Genomic DNA, 21,986 nt, shown 5'->3' with positions numbered 1-21,986 from the left:
CTGATTCGGTGGTTTTTCATTAGTTTTCCTCTTGCAATTGTGTGTCTGCAGTGGTAGTGAACTTTTCTGCAAAGGAGTCACAGCCTGGATTGTGCCTCCGGTATCCATGCTCATTATTTTGGCTTCAGCTGTAGCTGACTCAATCTGAATAGCAATGGTTATTGCTTTTTCTAGTGTAAGTTGTGGTTCTAGAAGTAAGAGTTCTCTTACATGAAGCATGGTTGTTTTCTCAATGAGCTGGTCTCTAATCATCTCATCTACCATATTCCCACAGTCACAAATTACAATCAGACTCCTCAGAGAAGCAATATACTGCATTATATTTTCCCCTGGTTTCTGCTCACGCTGGCGAAATCTGTAGCCATTAGCTACTACATTCACTTTTGGCACAAAAGAATTCTTTAATGCAGTGAGTGCAGTCTCATATTTATCATCTGCAAGGGAAAAAGTGTAAAATATACGCTGCCCTTCTGCAGTGGTTTAGCAGAGCACGCTTTCTTACTTCAGAAATCTCTGCAGCACTGATTGCAAGCAGATAAGTCTCAAACATATGGATCCAGGTAGCAAAAGCAACTGGAGGCTCACCTGGGCTTTGCAGAAAGGGCGCAGGTGAGTTCAGAGGCAGAAGATCCATCCTCGTTGCCAAAACGTTGTATCAACCAGGCAAGGTACTAACAAGCTTCAACAGGACTTTATTTTCAAAGTGGAAACCCTTTTACCAAGCTGCTGCTGCACCCTCTGTAGCTTTCTCCTAGCCTCTCAACTCCTCTCCCCTCCTTCCTGTTTCCTGTCCTTTCAGACTCCCAACAGCCAGTGTTCCCAATTCTAATAATTACAAGCAACATTTAATCACCACAGATATGTATTAAACACGCACAGTAGTTGTACCAGCAAGGTATAGAATGCCTAGAACTGAGTGGCCATTTGATTGTGTTGCTGTAAACCTCAACCTTCCTCATTCTATCCCCTCATTGCTGTTTGTTATGCATTGTCTCATGTCTAAACACCAACGCACGCTGCTCACATGAGCAACCCTGTAGTGGCTAGACCTGGATCCAAAGCCCACGGAAGAAAATAAAAAGACTCCTATTGACTTCAGTGGGTTTCAGATTGAACCCTGCCTGAAATTGGGGCCCTTCAGCTGTAAATGGGACCATGTGTTTCTATTTGTTTCTGTAAAGGTTTCACATCGATTTTGGGTGTTGTAAAAACAACATGTGACAATGATTTACATCCCGATTTTACCTTCTATACAATTTTTATGGGACGATGGGAGCTGCACCATAGGTAAGAGTGAACTGGGCTATTATAAACTAGTGTGAAATGCGCTCTAGAGTCTAAATATTCATATAGTGTTTGTCTAAATCAACTACATTGTCAAGAAATTAATAAAAACAATCTACTTTGTATGTAGAATCTGTTCAATAGGGCTAGGCATTTCGAAGGAGGTAGGCAGCCAGCCCCCATTGATAGTCAATGTGATTTGATTTTGTCTTGTGCTCCCATTGCTGGTTTTGCATCCATCAGCCTTCCTGTCATCACTACTAGCACATTAATTAGTAAGTGAACAAAAGAAGCTATATTGGCTTAAACTTCTTCAGAAACACAGGGAACTAGACACCACAGAAATAAATGGAAACAGGCCAAATTCTGCACATACATACACACACACACAGAGAGAGAGAGGTATGATTTCAATTTTCAAAGAGGAGTTCACACAGATAATGGAGAACACAAAACGTAAAATCTCTTTAACAGGCCTGACAAAACCCTGTACCCAAGTGTCACTAAACTTGGAGGAAGTTCTTATCTAGAGCCAAGGGTTGCAGATCTGACAAAGCAGTACCTTTCACCTGACTTTGTTTCCCTCTCCAGCTACTGAGGTAGCCACATAGTGCCGTACGAAGACATACATTACATTAGGATTTAAAAAACAGAACACTTAGGGCTAGATTCCCAAAAGGACTTAGGCACCTGTCCCTTTCAGTGCCTAAATCCCAGAATCACACCCCCCCTCCTAGGATTCACAGAAATGCAGCTCAGCTGCCCATAAACGCTGTAGGTGCCTCAACTTGCTCAGTGCCTATATTTGTGCTATAAAGTTTGCTTGGCTCCCAAGTTTCTACCTTTGAGCATGCTTATGTGGCTCCACACCAGGCGTCCAGACGCCCAAGCCCCAGTGTGATACACAAACAGGGGGAAAAGATAGGAGTTCCTCCACCTAATTCACCTGCAGCGCCCAATCCCACAGGTGTGCTCAGAGCTCACCTACGAGATCTAGTCCCAAGAGGGGAACTTACACAAATCAGCTGAAGGAGACAGAGGAGTAGGAGGCTCTCCCTCATAACTTTTAGCCCAGTTGTTAAGGTTCTCACTAGGGTGACCAGGTGTCCAATTTTGGACTGGAACATCCGGTCAAAAAGGGATCCTGGGGGCTCCGGTTAGCACCGCAGCCTCTGGTGAGGCTCTAGCCTAGGCCAGACTTCCCTTCATAGAACTAGGTCAAGAAGCCTACTCCTTCTTCCTACCAGCCACCGCTGAGCTGGGCTTTTCTTCATTTATCTCTCTCCCAGCTTGACAACTTGCACAGGTGTAATGGCCAGGGTGGGGCTGATTGGGACCACACCCTCTCATTAACCCCTTCCTGGTCAGTGTGAAGTCTGTGTACCCACCACAGATACGACCAAGACTTCTGCCTTCCGGGGGCACGATTGTGGGTAAATAAGCAAGCATCAAAGGAAAAAGAATTTTAAAAAATTATGAAGGAAAAGGAAACTTTCTGCAGTGGTTAAAGCACAGGGTAATAGGAAATCTGTCACAATTCACTTAACCTCTCTGTTCTGTACTTTCCTTCTCTGTAAAATTGGAATATTAATACTTGCTTACTTCACAGGGTTGTACTTACCATTACCGTTTATAGAATACTTTGAGCGCCTCAGACAAAAGCAGCCTCAGCTATGCAACAATAAAAAATAAAGATTGTAAGCAATTTAGAACAGAAAGACGCACCAGGGAATCATACGGAGCTTTAATTCTAGTGCTGCTGTCAGGGTTATTTGCAGGATTCCCTTGCACCTTTCAGGTTCTTAGCACATCTCAAAGGTTCGTGGTGTGTCTGACTTTTAAATAGATACTTGAACTGGAAGAGTAAAGTGTTCAACCTAAGAAACAAGTGTCCCATTAATATGAAAAGGAAGGAAGCAGCAGCTAAACACTCTTAAGGTTTCCCAACTAAATACATATACTGCTGTTTACTGTGTTACAGTGCTGTATAGTGATGTAACTGGAGGGCTCAATGTTCCCACCAGTGCCTGAAAGTCACATTCACTCATGTTAATGTTACTCATATGCACAGAGTGAGTCTGAGCACAAAAAAAGGCCATTTCAGGATCAGTATAAATAAAGGGGAAATGAAACTAAATCATAGTAAATAAAGTTGTGCAAATATCTGCTGTAGCAAAAGTAGAAGGATAAAGCACCAAGTTAAGAAAGCTGTGGCAAATAGCTCCTTCTAATTCAACCACTTCCCTCTTCTATAGTGTTAACAACTTTGTATGCTTCTTAAAGTGGGTTTGATTTAGCAACGTGGTCCAGTTCACAAAAGGTCTCAACTCCTTTTTTGTGTGTATTTTATAGCACATAGACATCTAAGTACTTTTCAGCGATGAAGCCAAGCATTCAACAGCTAAGTGCTATTAGCAGGCAATTAACTGTGCCTGCCATTTTTTGTGGGCCCAAAAATGGGAAGCTATTGGGCTCTATAGCTGTTAAAATTTCTCTTTGCTGTGGGCTAGGGCTGGTCAAAAACTTTCCATCAAAACTGCCTTTCCTGGGAAAACTGAGTTTTGAATTAAAAAACACACCTTTTTTTTTTTGAGGCAAGTTTCTGCTTTCCAAGGAAATTTTCACTTTCATCCAAAATATTTTTTCAATTAAATATTGACAGACAGGTTTAAAAAAAAAAGTTTTTGTCAAAAAAAGTTCAGGAAAATAAAACATTTTCTCAGCAGCTGTAGTATGTAAGTCTATGAAATATGCAGACCAGTTCCTCACATGTTATTTTCATAAGTAGCCAAAAGCTGCAGCACACTAAATGAACAATATCATCAGTGCTAGAAATTCATACGGTAGAACCTCAAGTTACAAACTGACTGGTCAGCCACACACCTTATTTGGAACCAGAGATACACAATTAGGCAGCAGCAGAGACAAAAAAAAAAATTAAAAAAAAAAAAGCAAATACAGAACAGTACTACTAAACAAACTACTAAAAATATAAAGGAAAAGTTTAAAAAAAGGTTTGACAAGGTAAGGAAATTGTTTCTGTGCTTGTTTCATTTAAATTGAGATGATTAAATGCAACATTTTTCTTCTGCATAGTAAAGTTTCAAAACTGTATTAAGGCAATGTTCAGTTGTAAACTTTTGAAAGAACCACCATAACGTTTTGTTCAGAGTTCTGAACAACCTCCATTCCCAAGGTATTCACAACTCTGAGGTTTTACTGTGTTTAAAATACTATGAAAATCATTTATGTATGAAACAATTTTAATGAAGTAATGCATAGCAACTTAACGTGCAATTGGTGTATTCAAAATGAAATGGAGCTTGCCTATTTTAACCATGAAGTTGAGGAACCAAAATTTAGAGCGAACCCTGAACTGTACACAGAACATTTGTGTCACGTTACCGGTTGTTACATCCTGGCCCAGTCCCACACTGTACAGTCACAGAATCATAGAATCATAGAATATCAGGGTTGGAAGGGACCTCAGGAGGTCATCTAATCCAACCCCCTGCTCAAAGAAGGACCAATCCCCAACTAAATCATCCCAGCCAGGACTTTGTCAAGCCTGACCTTAAAAATATCTAAGGAAGGAGATTCCACCACCTCCCTAGGTAACGTATTCCAGTGTTTCACCACCCTCCTAGTGAAAAAGTTTTTCCTAATATCCAACCTAACCCTCCCCCACTGCAACTTGAGACCATTACTCCTTGTTCGGTTATCAGATACCACTGAGAAGAGTCTAGATCCATCCTCTTTGAACTCCCTTTCAGGTAGTTGAAAGCAGCTATCAAATCCCCCCACATTCTTCTCTTCCGCAGATTAAATAATCCCAGTTCCCTCAGCCTCTCCTCATAAGTCATGTGCTCTAGACCCCTAATCATTTTTGTTGCCCTCCGCTGGACTCTTTCCAATTCTTCCACATCCTTCTTGTAGTGTGGGGCCCAAAACTGGACACAGTACTCCAGATGAGGCCTCACCAGTGTCGAATAGAGGGGAACGATCATGTCCCTCGATCTGCTGGCAATGACCCTACATATACATCCCAAAATGCCATTGGCCTTCTTGGCAACAAGGGCACACTGTTGACTCATATCCAGCTTCTCGTCCTCTGTAACCCCTAGGTCCTTTTCTGCAGAACTGCTGCCGAGCCATTCGGTCCCTAGTCTGTAGCGGTGCATGGGATTCTTCTGTCCTAAGTGCAGGACTCTGCACTTGTCCTTGTTGAACCTCATCAGATTTCTTTTGGCCCAATCCTCTAATTTGTCTAGGTCCCTCTGTATCCTATCCCTACCCTCCAGCATATCTACCTCTCCTCCCAGTTTAGTGTCATCTGCAAACTTGCTGAGGGTGCAATCCATGCTATCCTCCAGATCATTTATGAAGATATGAACAAAACCGGCCCGAGAACCGACCCTTGGGGCACTCCACTTGATACCGGCTGCCAACTAGACATGGAGCCATTGATCACTACCTGTTGAGCCCGACAATCTAGCCAACTTTCTATCCACCTTATAGTCCATTCATCCAGCCCATACTTCTTTAACTTGCTGGCAAGAATACTGTGGGAGACCGTGTCAAAAGCTTTGCTAAAGTCAAGGAACAACACGTCCACCGCTTTCCCCTCATCCACAGAGCCAGTTATCTCGTCATAGAAGGCAATTAGATTAGTCAGGCATGACTTGCCCTTGGTGAATCCATACTGACTGTTCCTGATCACTTTCCTCTCCTCTAAGTGCTTCAGAATTGATTCCTTGAGGACCTGCTCCATGTTTTTTCCAGGAACTGAGGTGAGGCTGACTGGCCTGTAGTTCCCCGGATCCTCCTCCTTCCGTTTTTTAAAGATGGGCACTACATTAGCCTTTTTCCAGTCGTCCGGGACTTCCCCGGATCGCCATGAGTTTTCAAAGATGATGGCCAATGGCTCTGCAATCACATCCGCCAACTCCTTTAGCACTCTCGGATGCAGCGCATCCAGCCCCATGGACTTGTCCTCATCCAGCTTTCCTAAATAGTCCCGAACCATTTCTTCCTCCACAGAGGGCTGGTCACCTCCTCCCCATGCTGTGCTGCCCAGTGCAGCAGTCTGGGAGCTGACCTTGTTCGTGAAGACAGAGGCAAAAAAAACATTGAGTACATTAGCTTTTTCTACATCCTCTGTCACTAGGTTGCCTCCCTCATTCAGTAAGGGGCCCACACTTTCCTTGACTTTCTTCTTGTTGCTAACATACCTGAAGAAACCCTTCTTGTTACTCTTAACATCTCTTGCTAGCTGCAACTCCAGGTGTGATTTGGCCTTCTTGATTTCACTCCTGCATCCTCGAGCAATATTTTGATACTCTTCCCTGGTCATTTGTCCAATCTTCCACTTCTTGTAAGCTTCTTTTTTGTGTTCAAGATCAGCAAGGATTTCACTGTTAAGCCAAGCTGGTAGCCTGCCATCTTTACTATTCTTTCTACACATCGGGATGGTTTGTTCCTGTAACCTCAATAAGGATTCTTTAAAATACAGCCAGCTCTCCTGGACTCCTTTCCCCCTCATGTTATTCTCCCAGGGGATCCTGCCCATCAGTTCCCTGAGGGAGTCCAAGTCTGCTTTTCTGAAGTCCAAGGTCCATATTCTGCTGCTCTCCCTTCTTCCCTGCGTCAGGATCCTGAACTCGACCATCTCATGGTCACTACCTCCCAGGTTCCCATCCACTAATTCCCCTACTAATTCTTCCCGGGTTTGTGAGCAGCAGGTCAAGAAGAGCTCTGCCCTTAGTTGGTTCCTCCAGCACTTGCACCAGGAAATTGTCCCCTACACTTTCCAAAAACTTTCCAAAAACAGTCACCAGTCTGTTGTGAGTGGACCCATTTGCTGGGTCCCTCGTGCTTCCAGCTGGGTCTGGGTAGAGTCTAGTATCGCTTCTAGCTCTGGGTCTATAGGGCTCCAACTCTTGTCTTACACCATTCTTTGTGGCCTGGGCACCACCACCCAGCCATCCTGGACCCCAAATATAGCATCTGAGACCTCCGAGACAACCTGGCAGGAAAGCAAGGAACCCGGGCTTAGCAAAGAAGTTTCTTAACCACAGACACTACCTCGAAAGCACTCAAAGGTTAGAAATCTTTGAAAACAACAACCACCAGAGTCCTGAGACCCACCTTCCCCATGTCTGGTCTCCCACCTGCTGGGACCAACACAGCTACAACAATACTGCTCCCACCTCCTGTGAGTCTAAGTCTGTCAGCATTTCCGGCTGCGCAGAGTCCCTCCCACCCCCTTTCTCTGTCAAGTCCTTTGTATATGTGGCAATGGTCAGCTCCCCTGCATACAACAGTTCCCCTGTCTCTATGCAATCTGCTCCACTTCTATAGGAGATCCAGCCCCCTCCCTGGCCAGGCTTTCCCCACTTGTGTAGAAAAACCATTGTTCCATGGTGGGGTAGGCAAGTAGCTGAGAGTGATTCCAAGTAGATGGTTCCATATGGCTCTCAGGGACAGTCCTTCAATGAGGTGTCAAACACCTTTCCTGGGCAGGGCAGCTGTCTTGAATACCATGGAGTAGATTGTTTGGGAGTATGTCCAGGCTGGTTTTCAACACGTAATACAAAATGGAGTTCATAATTTGATGCAGACATATCCAATTCTGTCACACCAGTTTCCTTTATTGTTTATTTCCAACTGCTCATTTCCAGAACTAATGAGTGTAACATGCCCAGGGACCTGTCAACAAGTTATATTTACTGTGCAGTATCACCAACCATTAAAAAGCCATGACTGAACACCCCCCAGACCAGGAGATTTTTTTAAAAGTAATAAATGTTGGGTTCTTACTCATGTTCTGGATTTGAGTTTTTTGGGGGGGATCACATTTTCAAGCTATTCTCTGTAAACCTGAGGGCTAGAAACTTTTAAATAAAAGCAGAAATTCTCATGTATTCACATGACTCCAGGAGTGGGAGCTTTAAGTACCAAATATCATGGGACATGCAATAAAATTATAAGAGCTGGCAACACGTCTTCAACACCAGCCATTCCCAGTGAGTACTTTGTATATGTATGCAGTTTCCAAAATGACAACACAGGACACCTTTTAATCCCATGGAATCTAATGCATCAGTCCAAGGAAGCCTGTGTTGTTAATTCATAGTTTACAAAATTTCACTGATTGTTTACCTGCACTAATATGTTTGAACATTGACAAATGCTGAGAATTAATTTCCTTCCAAGAATAGTAGCTGCTCAGACATGTAAAACATTTTACAGTAATGTACACTATATATTTTAATAGGTTAAACTCCTGAGACTGCTGTTCAAACAATAATATTATCCAAGTAATCCAAACAACAGGTTTTTCAACTAACGGTCAGAGGAACAAATCCCGGTTTACAAATTTGCAATGCAGCACAAGGCAGACAAGTCACTGCCAACTAGGTATTCTGAGGAGCGAGATCTATGGGACAAAAATGAGCAATTGCCCATCCACTACTACAGCTTCCTTTTGCCCGGGAGCTGGATCCTGTTTAAACTGAATGGGCCCTAAAATTTGAGATATGGAATTTTCCTCTTTACCCGCTTTCAGCTTGCCTAGTGCAAACTCTGATACATTTAGACAGAATTAAAGTGACCGAATTTCATGTGACCTTCAGTCCTTGTTCAAAGAAAACAAAAACTATCACAAGGCTTTGCAAATTCAGCGATTGTATAATAAGCAGCAATAACCTTTGAACTTCATATGGTCTTTGATCTTCCTCTCGAGTCTGCAAAAGCAATTTTTAAATGAGTGATCACCTATGAAGTCTTTGAGAGGAGCAACAGCTAAGCATGAAAGTAACAATTTAGGATTCTCTATATCCACATTATACAGCCATCTAGGTAGGAAGCAGGGTGTAGCCAGAGTGGGGCCTGGGCTACATCCACTGTTTAAGTACATAAATTTGTTAAAAGCCTGTTTTAAAAAAAAATACTTGTTAAAGGGATGTACGGGGTGATATTCAATGTATTTGGAGTTTTAATTGTTTCTAATCATTTACAATATAAATGATTTACTGAGACGTCATTGCCCATCCACCATAGGTTGGGACTCACCTAAATTTCCATTCTTAGCTACATCACCGGTAGAAAGCTGCACACATCTTGAGTTGCACTCTGTTCTTCACCACCTAGACCTGGGGGACCAACATAACTAAATGACCATGTACTGTATGGCTTTACAGTTGTTCCATATTTGTGCCTCTTTTTGACCAGTCCCTTTTAGTACAGAATAGCAGATCAGTGAATGGAACTGTACAAAATTTGGGACCACTAGGGGGTATTCATCCAAGATGGAACGCAAATCCAGACTGACCAAAATGCACTGACATTGAGAGAGTTAAACCATTGCCAGCCCTCCCAGCTAGACTGTGTCTACACTGAGAATTTTGGTGAATTCTCTCCCACCACTGGTGTAGCTCCATTGTTAGTAATAGGCTGGGTGCAGGTGCTTTTTCCACTGTGTGGTCTAGACCTGCTCAGAGCGATGACTCAGAGAACTGTAAGTGCAGCAATGATAACAGAATCTGTAGTTTTTCCAAAGGGATGGGAAAGAAAAATAATGGAGACATACAAACCTTTGCACAGCTTTTGTAAGACCAGCAATAAGGCTGGTTGAAAAATAAAAAAATAATTTAACAATTTCAGAAGTTTAAAGTTGTGTGTGTTCTGCCTTGTTTTTTATATTTTCAAAAAGCGCTCGTGAAATATTTTTAAAGTCAATTTTTGAAAACGGAAATATCCCCTCAAAATTTCAGTTTTCAGAAATGATGGGGGGAAACCCAAAAGGAAAGATGAAAAAGGAAAAACAAAGGAGGCAAAACCAAACACTGAAAAATGATAAATGAAAAATTCTGAGAAAAATGTGAATAGAAAAATTTCAAACCCTGAATTTTATTTTTATTTAATAAGCCATTTTTCAATAAACAATTAACAATAAAACTAATTAACAATAAAACTCTAATTAAGTTGACCAGCTCTGTGCTGAAATTGCTTGGAAACAGGACAAAGCTAGAATCCTGGGGCCAAATTTGGAGTTGCATCTATTTGTGTCAGCAGAGCGGTTGGCCTTTGGATGAAAAAGCATTTGGAACAATGGCATGAAGACTAGTTGGCCATAAGCAGCATGTAGAGGTTTAGGCCGCATGAAGCCCACCACAGTCAATGGAAAGCACATAGTTAAAATCCCACACTGCTCTGAAATTTTACAATAGTAGAGCCCAATCCCATTAGAAACTGGGAGCCTATTGAAACTCCTCCTCAATGCCCGTCAAATTTGCATCACGCAGAAAGCGAGCCAGAGCACAGCCAACTGCAGCTGGGGACACTGGTTATATTCTGGTTTGGGAATATCTGTTTTTCAGCTGCTAGAGAGTGCTCAGGAAATTCTGCTGATACAGGCCAGAAAACTAGTTTGATGTGTAACAGTGGTCCAATCAGTCAGGGCTATAGCCTGAAACCAATGTGTCTCTGTTCAAGGACGATAAGCCAAGCCCAGGAGAACATCCGGAGTCACTTCAGATAATTGTAGTGCTCTTATGGGTTTGGGATGGGGCTTTTATGCTCAGCTTCATTAACCCAAGAATTATTTGCCTTGTTTACCCAAGGCAAACTCCTCAGCTGGTCTGTAGTTTGGCTCTGCCTTCCAATTTTCTGTTTTCCTGTGATTTCCTGGAAACGTAAACTATGTTTGCCAGCCTGATAATACAAAATTTATGGAGCAAATAACATCTACAGGAGATCTATGGCTAGATGACCCAGCCTACCTGACTCCAAAGATAACACGATACTATATAATTTAATGTTTAACTTACACATTTAAAGGAACAGCAAACACTTGTCTTCTGTAATGCCTTTCACGGCAGCCAACCATGTCACTGCTTGTTGCCTGACCACAGTTGAGCTTGTTCTTTGCAATCACATGGTTTGCTGTCAGGGCATCAAGTTACCATTTTATTCACGTTATCTAAGTTCTTGTAGTCATGGTTATAAAAAAGAGAGCTACTAGGAGCATAGTTCTACCAGATACTGCCAAACTCAGAAGAGATAGAGGGAGAGCTTTTGTATGACATAGAGCGTGCCACACATCCACTCATAGTTATTATTTTAAGATTCTTATTTTTCCACGTGGCCATTGTCACAGTTATATTTCTTCAAAGTTATAATTAAAGAAAGCTCCGGAGCACTATTAGCTATTTCAGGAATAGCGTGGGCTAGTGGCTTTATCTTGGGAATAGGAACCAAGAACACTAATGTTCTAATCCCAGCATTGCCATCAGCTTGTTCTGTTGTCTTGGGCCAGTCACCACTGGTGTGCCTCAGCTTACTCATCTGTAAAATGGGGATAATAATTCTTGGCTGCCTACCTAGGGTGTTGCAAAGAGAAATGTGTGTAAATAAGTCCTAAATATTACTCCTATTTCTGTTTCCAGGCAGAAGTCCAGTGTGATGATGCATTTTGAGACATAGGCAATGGCAGCATTTGGACAGATGAGAAAGCAGGAGGCTTGGGAAATCTAGGTCTGCAACTGGCATCTCGAGTGGCTTAGACAAGTCATCTACTCCTGTGCATCAGTCCCCTGCCTATAAAGTGGGGATGATAATACTGCCCTTCCTCAGAGAAGTGTTGTGGGATAAATTCATTGATATTTGTGCAGGGCTCAGATATTCATCACCATGAGTCTATGGCAGGGGTTCCCAAACTTCATTGCACCACGACCTCCTTCTGACAACAAAAATTGCTACTTGACCCCAGGAGAGGGGTGGGATCCAAAGCCTTCAGCCCCAGGCGGAGCCTGTAACCTGAGCCCCTCCACCCAGGACTGAAGCTCAAGGGCTCAGGTTTCAGCTCTGGGCGGTGGGGCTTGCGCTCGGGCTTCAGCCCTGGGTGGTGGGGCTCACAGGGCTTCAGTAAGCCTAACACCAGCTCTAGCAACCCAATTAAAACAGGGTCGCGACCCACAGTTTGAGAACCGCTGGTCTATGGTGATGGGGCCATATGCATAGATAGATATTAGAGCTGGTCGGAAATTCACCATCAAAATGCGTTTTCAACGGGAAATGCAATCTCCACAAAATCAACATTTTCCAGGGGCACAGCTGTGGTACCTCATGGGAGTCCCATGACCATGGTGCATCATGGAAGATGTACAGTCTAAACCAGAGAGGAGAATGGGGATATGTGGCACCTGACCTACAACTCCCATGAGGCACCACAGCAGCTCAAGGTGACACAGATTAATACTGAACCAAGTTGAAATGAAACGTTTTGACATTGCTGTATTATAGTTTTTCTGAACTTTCCATTCCACAAGAAAACAACGACTGATATTTCTATTATTCATCCCACTTCTGGATGAAAACACATTTGAAATATCACTCCCCATGGGATGGAAATTCCAATTTTTGACTAGCTCTCATAGATCTAATAACACTGTTAAATTAACCAATTAAGACATAATACTCTAGCTAGTATAGCTGGCTGTACACCTGGCTGGTGATCACATCCAGCCAGAAGGATTCCCCCGGTAACTGAATGCACCCCTGTATTCACACCCTACACACTACTGTAATGATATTTGTACAAAATATGCCTTGTGAGCTTTCATTTGAAAACTAACAACTCAATGGTCAATATGGTGAAATGTACGTAGCAACATGGTGTGTAAAGTTATGAAATCCCCCATGCCTGATGTTAAAGGCATGTTCAAACTCATGTAGCCCCAATTAGGTAGAACTGGTCAATTAGGTAAACCTGTCTTAAACAAAGGGATGTGTGTATACCTCAATTTGCAAATAAGTTGTAATGAATCTCAAACAGCAAGAGCACGAAGAAAGAAGACAAAGAAAATCTGCATTTCAGCATACACAGGTGAAAAGAAACAGCATAACACCTCCTCTTCATCAGACTTCATTCATGTCTCCTTGCTCTCAGCGGGAGAGAACTTTATCTAGAGGTCATTCTCAGGACAACGCATTTCAAAGAGTGATTGAACGATAAAAGTAAGGGCAAAAAAACCCCCCAAGTTATCTCTCCCACTCTTTTCTACTAAGACAACAATAAAAAAATAGCTGTTGAGCAGATCCTGGCCTTAGAATTTGGTCGGGATTGTCCTGAAAACCTGTGGTAAGAACTTAGGCTTAAATAAACTTCCGTTCATTTTCTTGCAACCATTTCTGACTTTAATGCCTTGTACTCACTTAAAATCTCTTTGAATTTAAATAAACTTGTTCTATTGTTTAATCAAAACTAATCCACTCTTGTGAATTGTTTGGGTAATTCCATTTGAGGTGGCAAGCTGAAGTACCTTGATTCCCTTAGAGGGGCAACAGATTTAATATATCTGGACTAAGAAAGTTGGACAGTGCTAAACATGTTTTTCAGGAGAATCAGGGACGGAGAGTGTGTTGGGGTCACCCTGTGTGTCATCACCCAGGCTAGGAAGCCAGAGTGTGACTGGACAGCTAGCAGGCTGTTTGCGAGCAACCCAGGTGGGAGCTACAACAGCAAAGCATTGGGAGACCCCCAAGATTGCAGGGCAGGGGCTGACACAGCTCCTCCTTGATCTGGATTGCATCCCATTATGTCATACCTCCACACCAGGGCAATTCCCCAACTGGCTAGTTAAGCTGGCTTTAAGCTGTTCTGCACTACTGCCTTTACAAGGGATAGGGTCTGGCGCAACATATCTGTCTGTCTATACACACACTCTCTCTCTGCCCTCCTACCCCACAACAATCCCATAGGGCTGCTTTGATTAGTACTCTGCAGCTTTCCTACCTTGGCAGGGGCTAGTCACAGTTGTAGTCCTCAAACTGCCCAGGACCAATCCTCCTCCCACTGAAGCTAGCAACAAAACTCCCATTGGCTTGAATAGCGCAAGGGCAGGCTGCCTGCTCATGGACAACCACCAAGAGTAGGGTCAGTCTCCTCAAGGCAGGAGGGGAGAGAGGGGCCACAGCCACATATAACTTGTACTGAGCATGCTCACAGGCAGGGCTCAGATGTGCTTGGTGCTGCACATTTTTGAAGGGCCGAACAGGCTACTTTGGCCTGTGGTCATCATAGCTGAGGGAGTGCGCTCAGGTCAGGGAGCTCCTTTTAGGGAAATGTGTGTCTCCACACCAGCAGCAGAGAGTAGCCAAACAGCCACACTTTGGCCTGCATTTGGAGGACACAGTGTGTGTCAATCCCTAAGTGTTTCTCTAATAGCTATTATTCCAAGCATGAGAGCAACCACCAGTCAGAACCTTTCCTATGGTTGATTCACTTATTTTGGCTTCATCTCCCTGTTGTCATGGAAGCTGCTCCGAGAAACAGTCACCGGTAAAGGAAACCAAGAGAGTTCACAACACAAAAGCCAAACCAAACAGAACTCAGCTCTAGAGTTGCGAAGCAACAATCAGTGGTGCTCTCTGGGACCATAATCCCTCCTCCTCTACTCCAGACACGTAACACAGCGGCGCTCTGGCTCTCACCCCAATCCCAGGCTCAAAATGGCCTGACCGCCCTGGCAGCAGCACAAACAATTCGTTCTCCAACATGCCAGAGTTTTGTATTGCTTTGTATTGCGGCAGCACCAAGAGGCAGGGATGAGGGCCCTGTTGTTCTAGGCGTCGTACACACACAAAGCAGAAAGACAGTGTCTGTCCCAAAGAGCTTGCAGTCTCAGTAAACACAGCTGGGGACAAACTGACTTCACCATCATTTCAGTAACTGGTTAATACCTCCTCCAACCAGCTGACCTGGGCTGAGCCCCATTTGTTACCACCAACCCATATGTTTCCCAATGCAAACCAGCCCTCTATTAAGGGGAATTCTTAATATTTTTTCCCAGTGCCTGTAGGCCACTCCAGCAGCTTCTCTCTGAAGATCTGGATTGCCATCAAGCAGGGTGATTTTATTTGTATCCTATCTGGCTGCAGTGGCAATCATTTCTGATTTGGGAAGAGCTCGGCGCCTGTCCATACAGTTTGCTGAGTAAGAGAACCACAGATCAAAGTTAATTCATGCTTTTGAAGACTCACAGGGGCTCTATGTTGCCCTAGCAAAGGTCCCTACACGGGAACAAATAGCAAACTGTAGCATGACAAAGCCAGCAGGGCACTGGAAAGGAATTCAGCAAATAGAAACACACACACTTTGAAAAAGTATCCAGATTAAATTTGTGGTTGAGCTGTTTAGGTCACAACAGTCTTCTTTCTTTTCAAAACATGCCAAGCAAAGGCTGAGCTAATTATAGCTAATGTACCAGTCACAAACTGGGCGTGTAGGAGGGAGACTGGTTCTAGCATTCCTTAAAGAGCAATGGTTAATCCTATCCCCAGGCAAAAACAAATTAAAAAACAACCTTCCATTAAACTGAAGTTAAGATTGTAAATACATATTAATTATTTCAAACAGCACTTAAGAGAACACTGTTGCTCTCAAAAATAGCCCTAGAAATCCTGGAAGTTCAACTGTAAGGCTACACTTAGATGAAAGTCAGTGGGAGAAATCCTGGCTCCATTGATGGAAAACTCCCATAGACTTCAATGAGACCAGGATTTTACTCCAGATTTTCTGGGCCTCAAACCAAATTGGAATCTCAGAGTATTATTACTGGGGTGTCCCAGAGGCTATAAAAATGCCAGGGACAGAATGTGGCTGCTCTAATGCCCTTCCATGAGAGAGAAATTCCTGAGCTACCAAACTCAGTTGCGGCAATAATGCCTCACATTAGCAGGTGGGACTCCTTGATTTAAAATGTTCCCTGCTCCAGTCCCGTGGACATGCTGCATAAGAGTGCTCTTACTGCTCCAGACTCCAGTGGGGAAACTGAAAAAGGAAGCAGAGCCTGCTGATGTTGAAGCACATGTTGCTGACCTGAGACAACATGCCCTGGGAATAAATTTTCCCCAGCAGTTTCTCCAGTGACATTCTAGAATGCATTTGGAGGCTGTAATTTTAAGTTATTGGGTGTGTTAAGATGCAGGCTGTGGTAGGCCCCAGCACTGTTTTGTTTTCAGATGTGCCACTGAACTACACATATTCATCCAACAAAGGAAAAGTGACCTCGCCAAAACTGAGATAGGGGCTGAGACTACTACAGAGATTCTAACATTTCCAAAGCTAGGTTTCTAGATGTAAGTCGGGGAATGCTCCCGCTATTGTGGGAACTTTCCTGGCTTCTGCACTACCCCGGTGAAGTGGGCTAGCGAAAGGATCTGAGTCCTCGCTCCCACTTCCTTTACCCAGTGGCCTTCCTGCCCTTGAGGACTCCCCTTACACTTTCCTGTCTGGCAGAGTCCTCGTAACCCCAACAAGGCTGGGCCCAGGATTCCTGGGGGGCTCGACCCCCAACCCTGCTGTGGTCACCTAGCACAGGGGCTAGGGTGTCCCCACTCCGGGGTACTCTGTCTGCACTGGGCACTTCTCTGACCCACTGACCATTACATACAAGTTAAAGCAAATGCAAGTTATTTAATCAACAATTCATTTTAAAAAGAATAAGAAATAATGGGAAAGGTTAAAGGAAACACATCACCCCGCTCTGTGGCAGGGAACATCACAAACAGTGTCTCTGGAATGTCAGGGCAGTTTACAGTCTGCTCCTTGTAAGTCCCAGGCCTTCTTCTCAGGCCCTGGCTGTGCTGCAGGGATGCTGTGGGTTGGACACTTGCTCTGGTGGGGCCACACGCTCTCAGGCTCTAAGTGGTAGGACCCTTCTTCCCAGTGTCGCCCCCGCCCTGTCGGGGTTACGATCCAAGCCTGGCCTGCAGAGCCCCTTGGCTGAGGCGTCTCCCTGTGCTGGGCCCGCTGCCCAGGGTCCCCCTCGCTCTCCCCAGCTGCTCACCACACCCAGCTCCGGACTGCTCCAGCCCCAGCTCCACCGCTTGGTCTCAGCACGGCTGCTGCTGCTCTGCCTCCAGCTCCCTGGGCTGCTTCTCTGGCCCCTCTGGCTCTGGTTGCTGCAGCTCTGCTCCCAGGACAGGTCTGCTCTGCCAGCTGCTTCTGTGACTCTGCTCCCAGCACTGACCTGCTTCCTGGGCTGCTTTTCTGGCCCCTCTGGCTCTGGTTGCTGCAACTCTGTTCCCAGGGCAAGTCTGCTCTCTCTGGGCTGTGCCTCTGGCTTTGGGGCTGCAGCTCTGCTCCCAGCACAGGGTCTGCTCTCTCCGGGCTGCTTTTCTGGTCCCTCTGGATCTGGCACAGCTCTGCTCCCCAGCTCAGCTTGGGCCCCTGCTTTTTCCTTAGCTCAGCTCCCCTCTGTCTGACCCAGGCAAGTCCAGCTCGCACGGAGGACGGGACCTCCCCAGCTGCCTGACTCCCTGATTAGCCTGCCCACCCTGTCATTCAGGCTGACCTGGAGCATTGGCCTCTCCCCATTGTTCCTGGGGGCTGTCAGTCTCAGGGTCCTGATTCCCCATCGACCCTTCCCCCTTTAGTACTGGGAGCTAGAAACTAAAACACCTCCACTGAATGTTAGTCAGGGGGCAACAGTCCCTTACATAGAGCTAGGCTCCTAAACCCACACTGATGTCTCCATCAACCCTGAATCCTTAATGACAGGCTTCTCATTTTGCATACATCTCAGGAAGTAAAAATAGACCAAAACAGCTACAAGAAATCATGCGCAGGTTTATAACGGTGTGCTTTTTAGCCTGTATTGACAAAACTTAAAAACAGTGAAAGCTGCACTGTATTAAACATTCACACAGCCCGACATTAAAAAAGGGATTCAAAGAGCACTGTCACAGACTGGCAGTGTAAAAAGTGCCTTGAGCTTTTCTTTTCAAATCAGGCATAAATCAATTGCCAGCCACCCCTATTGGCCAGGTAAGTACACAGAAGCTTCCCACTAAAGCGGCTTTTAATGCTATTTAGTTAAATCAGTTCCTGGTCACACATCCCATGTGTGTGGCACTGACTGCATAGGTTACATTTTTACACAGCACAAGCTGTTTTTATTAACATGGAGAAAAGGCAGGCAGCTAAGAATTCATTCCTACACTGCAGCTCTGGAGTAAGCAAAGATTCTTCTCAAGGGGTGATGGGAGATCTTTTGGGGAAGAAGTAACCCAGCCCATCCTGTAGAGTGGGCAGGGTGTGCCTCCCACATTCATGCCTGTATTGCAGACTTGTGCACATATTACTTTTATTAACCGCAGTGCTTGTTTAGAGGAAGGTGATGCAACAGCTACACGGGAAGGTTGAACTGTATTGTACAACACTATTTACTGCTTCTGAAAAGAGTAAAGAAATCTGATGTTTGCTGCTCTGTTTGCTAACCCCCTGGTCTGTGGCTTTCGTTAGCTGCTCAGGTGTAAAAGCATCCGGGATCAAAAAGTAGTGTATCTGGGTGGAACCACAGAGGGAGGGAGAACCATCGCTGACACATACTCCCCTGGTCCCTAACCGTGCAAGCCCTTGCCTGGGGACTGAGCTCGGGGAGGAACAAAGGATGGTCCTTTTCATCTGCATCATTTCTTCCCTGTTGCACTTTCCCTGCAGGGTTCAGATGTAAGCTACTTCTGACCCAATCAGCACTAAAAAATGCTGGTTCCTCCACTCCTCAGTTAAACATCCTTCCCCTGCAAGGGGCTTTGGGATAGCAGCAGTTGGGGAGAACTTGCAAGACTTGTGCTGTCCTGGGACACAGGAGGGGGCGAGGTGGCCTTGTGTATCAGTGACTGAGCCATTTTCTTATTCCATGGAGTGGGGGTAACACTGCTTCCCCCCAGGAAGTGATTGAACAGAATTGTCCAGTCCATGGAAATAACCCATGTAAAGGACCATTTGGCCTTCTATGTTTTATAGCTTCAATGGCCAACCTCCTCTTGCAAGATCGTAAGTTCCAGGCTCACGGGCAGTCCTTGGTACTGGCCTGCTCCATGGTCATAAACCCATCGTTTTCAATTGCAGCAGCACAACTAAATCAAATCTAAACCCACAACAAGGGAATGGATTTAAATCAAAGCACAAAATGCCGCTGAATCAGTAATAAGAATTTACGAGATAAAGAGGAATTGGGAAATGCAAATTCAAATGGCCAAGTTGGACCTTCAAAAATTGGTTGAAGACGGATACTAATGGACCTCTAGCAACAGATTCACTATTAAACCCCAGTACATTCAAATCCAGGCAGGTCTATTCGTGCAAGGCAAGCTGCAGACATGTCGATCTGGAGCAGCATTTCTTCTAGGACATAAAGCAGTACGTTGAAGTTCAGATCAACAGGCATCATCATATGCCTCAACTATCTATTGTAAACAGTGTGCAAGAGGGAGAGAGCAGAGGGCAATTCTTTGTAAGTCATTTGAGAGACACACTGCACTTCCATAAACAATGGGATAATAGTGTCAATAATGTAACCTTTCCACTGAATAGCCTCCTGGGAAGCTGTTATCCTTATCGCTAACTGGGAATCATTAACCCTACAACTGAAAGTTCATCCTCATACAGGTTGGAATGTAGTCAATGGAGCTAGATAATACCCACTTTTCCCACATTTACATATTTAGAGTTCACTTCTCAGAAGGTTGAAGCCTAAGGTCCGTGTAAGTTTCAGCGCATGCAGTTGCATGGCTACTCAGTTATTGCCATTGTCCATGCCAGGGGGGCTAAATATCCATTTGTACACAGAAACGCTGATTTTCATTAGCAGTTCTGTGGTGATCTGGACTCGGATGTATGTGACCTTCCATTGAGTTCAATGGGAACTATATCCACCCAAGGGCAGAATTTGGTGACAGACAGGACTGGACATTAATATGGTTAGAGTCACACTAGCAAGGATGAAAAAGCAAACAAAACAAACAACGCTCTCCCTCCTCCACTGCCATCACCAAGAGTTTTGGAAGGGCTATAAACTAGAGCTCAACGGACAATGATTATTCCATCTGGCGGAAATTTCCACTGGAACAAAAACTAACCTTTTGAATGTTTTCACCAAGCCAGAATTGTGTCAAATGCCTGTTTTTGGATCGAAACCGGTGTGTGCGCACATATCCATGTACTCCCTCGTGGTTAGGGCACTGGCCTGGGAGAATCTGCTGGATTCAGAGCATCTCTAAGTTACATGCACACAAGAATTACTTTACCCACCGCTGAAATACAGCCTCCTGTCTGGGAAGAAACATGGCAGCTTTTAACAGGTGACAGCAATGCTAACAATGGCTTTGGACAGGAAGTGAAAAGTACCACATTCAGTTGCCTCTGCAGAGGAAATTTTAGGTGGACAGTATACAATTACCCAAATTACTGAACAGTAATAAAAATGCAGAAAAAAGAAACCAGAGACTCAAGGTGTTCTTTGCTCCAGTACTCTCATGTTCTAACCATATTAACAGTCATGACATGATGCAAAGGCAAAGTTTGTCTGACATGTAAAACCATGAAACAAACAAAGCAGCTGGATGGAATCTAGGCAAGGGTGGCCAGTTGTTATTCTGATAATTCAGCCTTATGAGAAATGTATTAGAGACTGTCACCTTTCCCGTAACAGGCTGGCAGGACAGGTTTTACAGCACTTCAGGTCAGGTTACCCTGTGCTAATTGGTGGTGGCCCAGGGAGGATAGTAAACCTGGTGTTTATAGCACTATTGTGCTATGGAGAGATCTTTATTCAGGTTAATAATATGTCTCATTGTGATTAATTTTTATACAGGAAGAACACTGTCGTATAACTACAGCAAGGTGCCTCCAGTAGAGTTCACTTAATAACACATGCCCTTTCCCCCACAAGACCTTTTAGCTCAGGGGAGTGTAGTATCACTTTAAATAGCTAATAAGTCTTTTATCTGTAGGACGAAGAACTCTATGGCCTAATGTGAATTTTCTCTCTCTAACTGCTGTGATCTTATATGAGGCTCCTATTTGGGACATGCCCACTAAGATCAATACCCTTGAGTTGCTTGTGTTCATCTGAGAATGCAGACCCCATTAGATTCCCTATTTGGGCTTCTAATCCTAGGGAATGAGAACAGCAATTTAAGTGGAAATTGTGGGTAATGCATCACTTAAATAAATACAAAGGTTGTACAAGGTGGCAAAAAGTTGGGAACTGACCCAACTCCCATTAAAATAACTGAAAGACTTTAATGGGGCTTTGACAGCTTCCCAAATGGAGGAGGGGCTCCTGCCTTCATATCATTGCAGGATTTTCTCTTTTGCCCAAGTTCCCCTTCTTTGTTTTTCATCGATAGATCCTCAGGCATCTCTCTCTCTCTCCATCCCTCCATGATGGATTTAGACGGCAGACTATTATACTTTCTCTGCCTTGTGGAACTATAAACATTGAATTCTATCTTTAAAGCCTGAGTCTGACCTTATGATTCTGTCAGGTTTTTCTTGTTCTCTTCTCTCTAAGTTGACAAGAGGCTGACTACCAGTTTTATTATCTGATTTCGAGTCTCCTAAGAAGTGCAATCTAACCAGCGTTAAGTCGGCCATTATTATATATCCAGGAAACCTGCTTGAATAGGTAAAGAACATCCTGGCAGCTTTGGCTGGCAGGTTTTTTTTATTTACAACGTGCACTTTAGGTTACAGCTATGTGGCTTGAGGGCAGCTGACGGTGTAATTAAACTAATAAACTCGCTAATTTTGGGGCTGTCCCTTATCATAAAGATATCACAAGTATTTAGTGTGCACAATGTACAGTGTGATAGTGACACATAACCAGTAGGACAAACAGCAACCATAAGAG

The 21,986-nt window shown here is 44.2% G+C and overlaps 2 long non-coding RNA genes across 2 annotated transcripts in view; both read right to left on the bottom strand.

Moving 5' to 3' along the window:
• The window catches only part of LOC114020343, a 71,302-nt gene that overhangs the window by 39,354 nt on the left and 9,962 nt on the right, over nucleotides 1–21,986 (bottom strand). The window lies entirely within an intron of this gene.
• On the bottom strand, nucleotides 6,989–16,528 carry LOC122466837. The gene is made up of 3 exons (XR_006292717.1): nucleotides 11,115–16,528; nucleotides 8,992–9,029; nucleotides 6,989–7,309 (listed from the first exon to the last, which is right to left on the bottom strand). It is a non-coding gene; the product is annotated as an uncharacterized LOC122466837 (long non-coding RNA).

The sequence above is a fragment of the Chelonia mydas genome, chromosome 8 (genome assembly GCF_015237465.2).
Source record: "Chelonia mydas isolate rCheMyd1 chromosome 8, rCheMyd1.pri.v2, whole genome shotgun sequence".
Lineage (NCBI taxonomy): Eukaryota > Metazoa > Chordata > Testudines > Cheloniidae > Chelonia > Chelonia mydas.
This window is presented reverse-complemented; position numbering and strand designations above follow the sequence as displayed.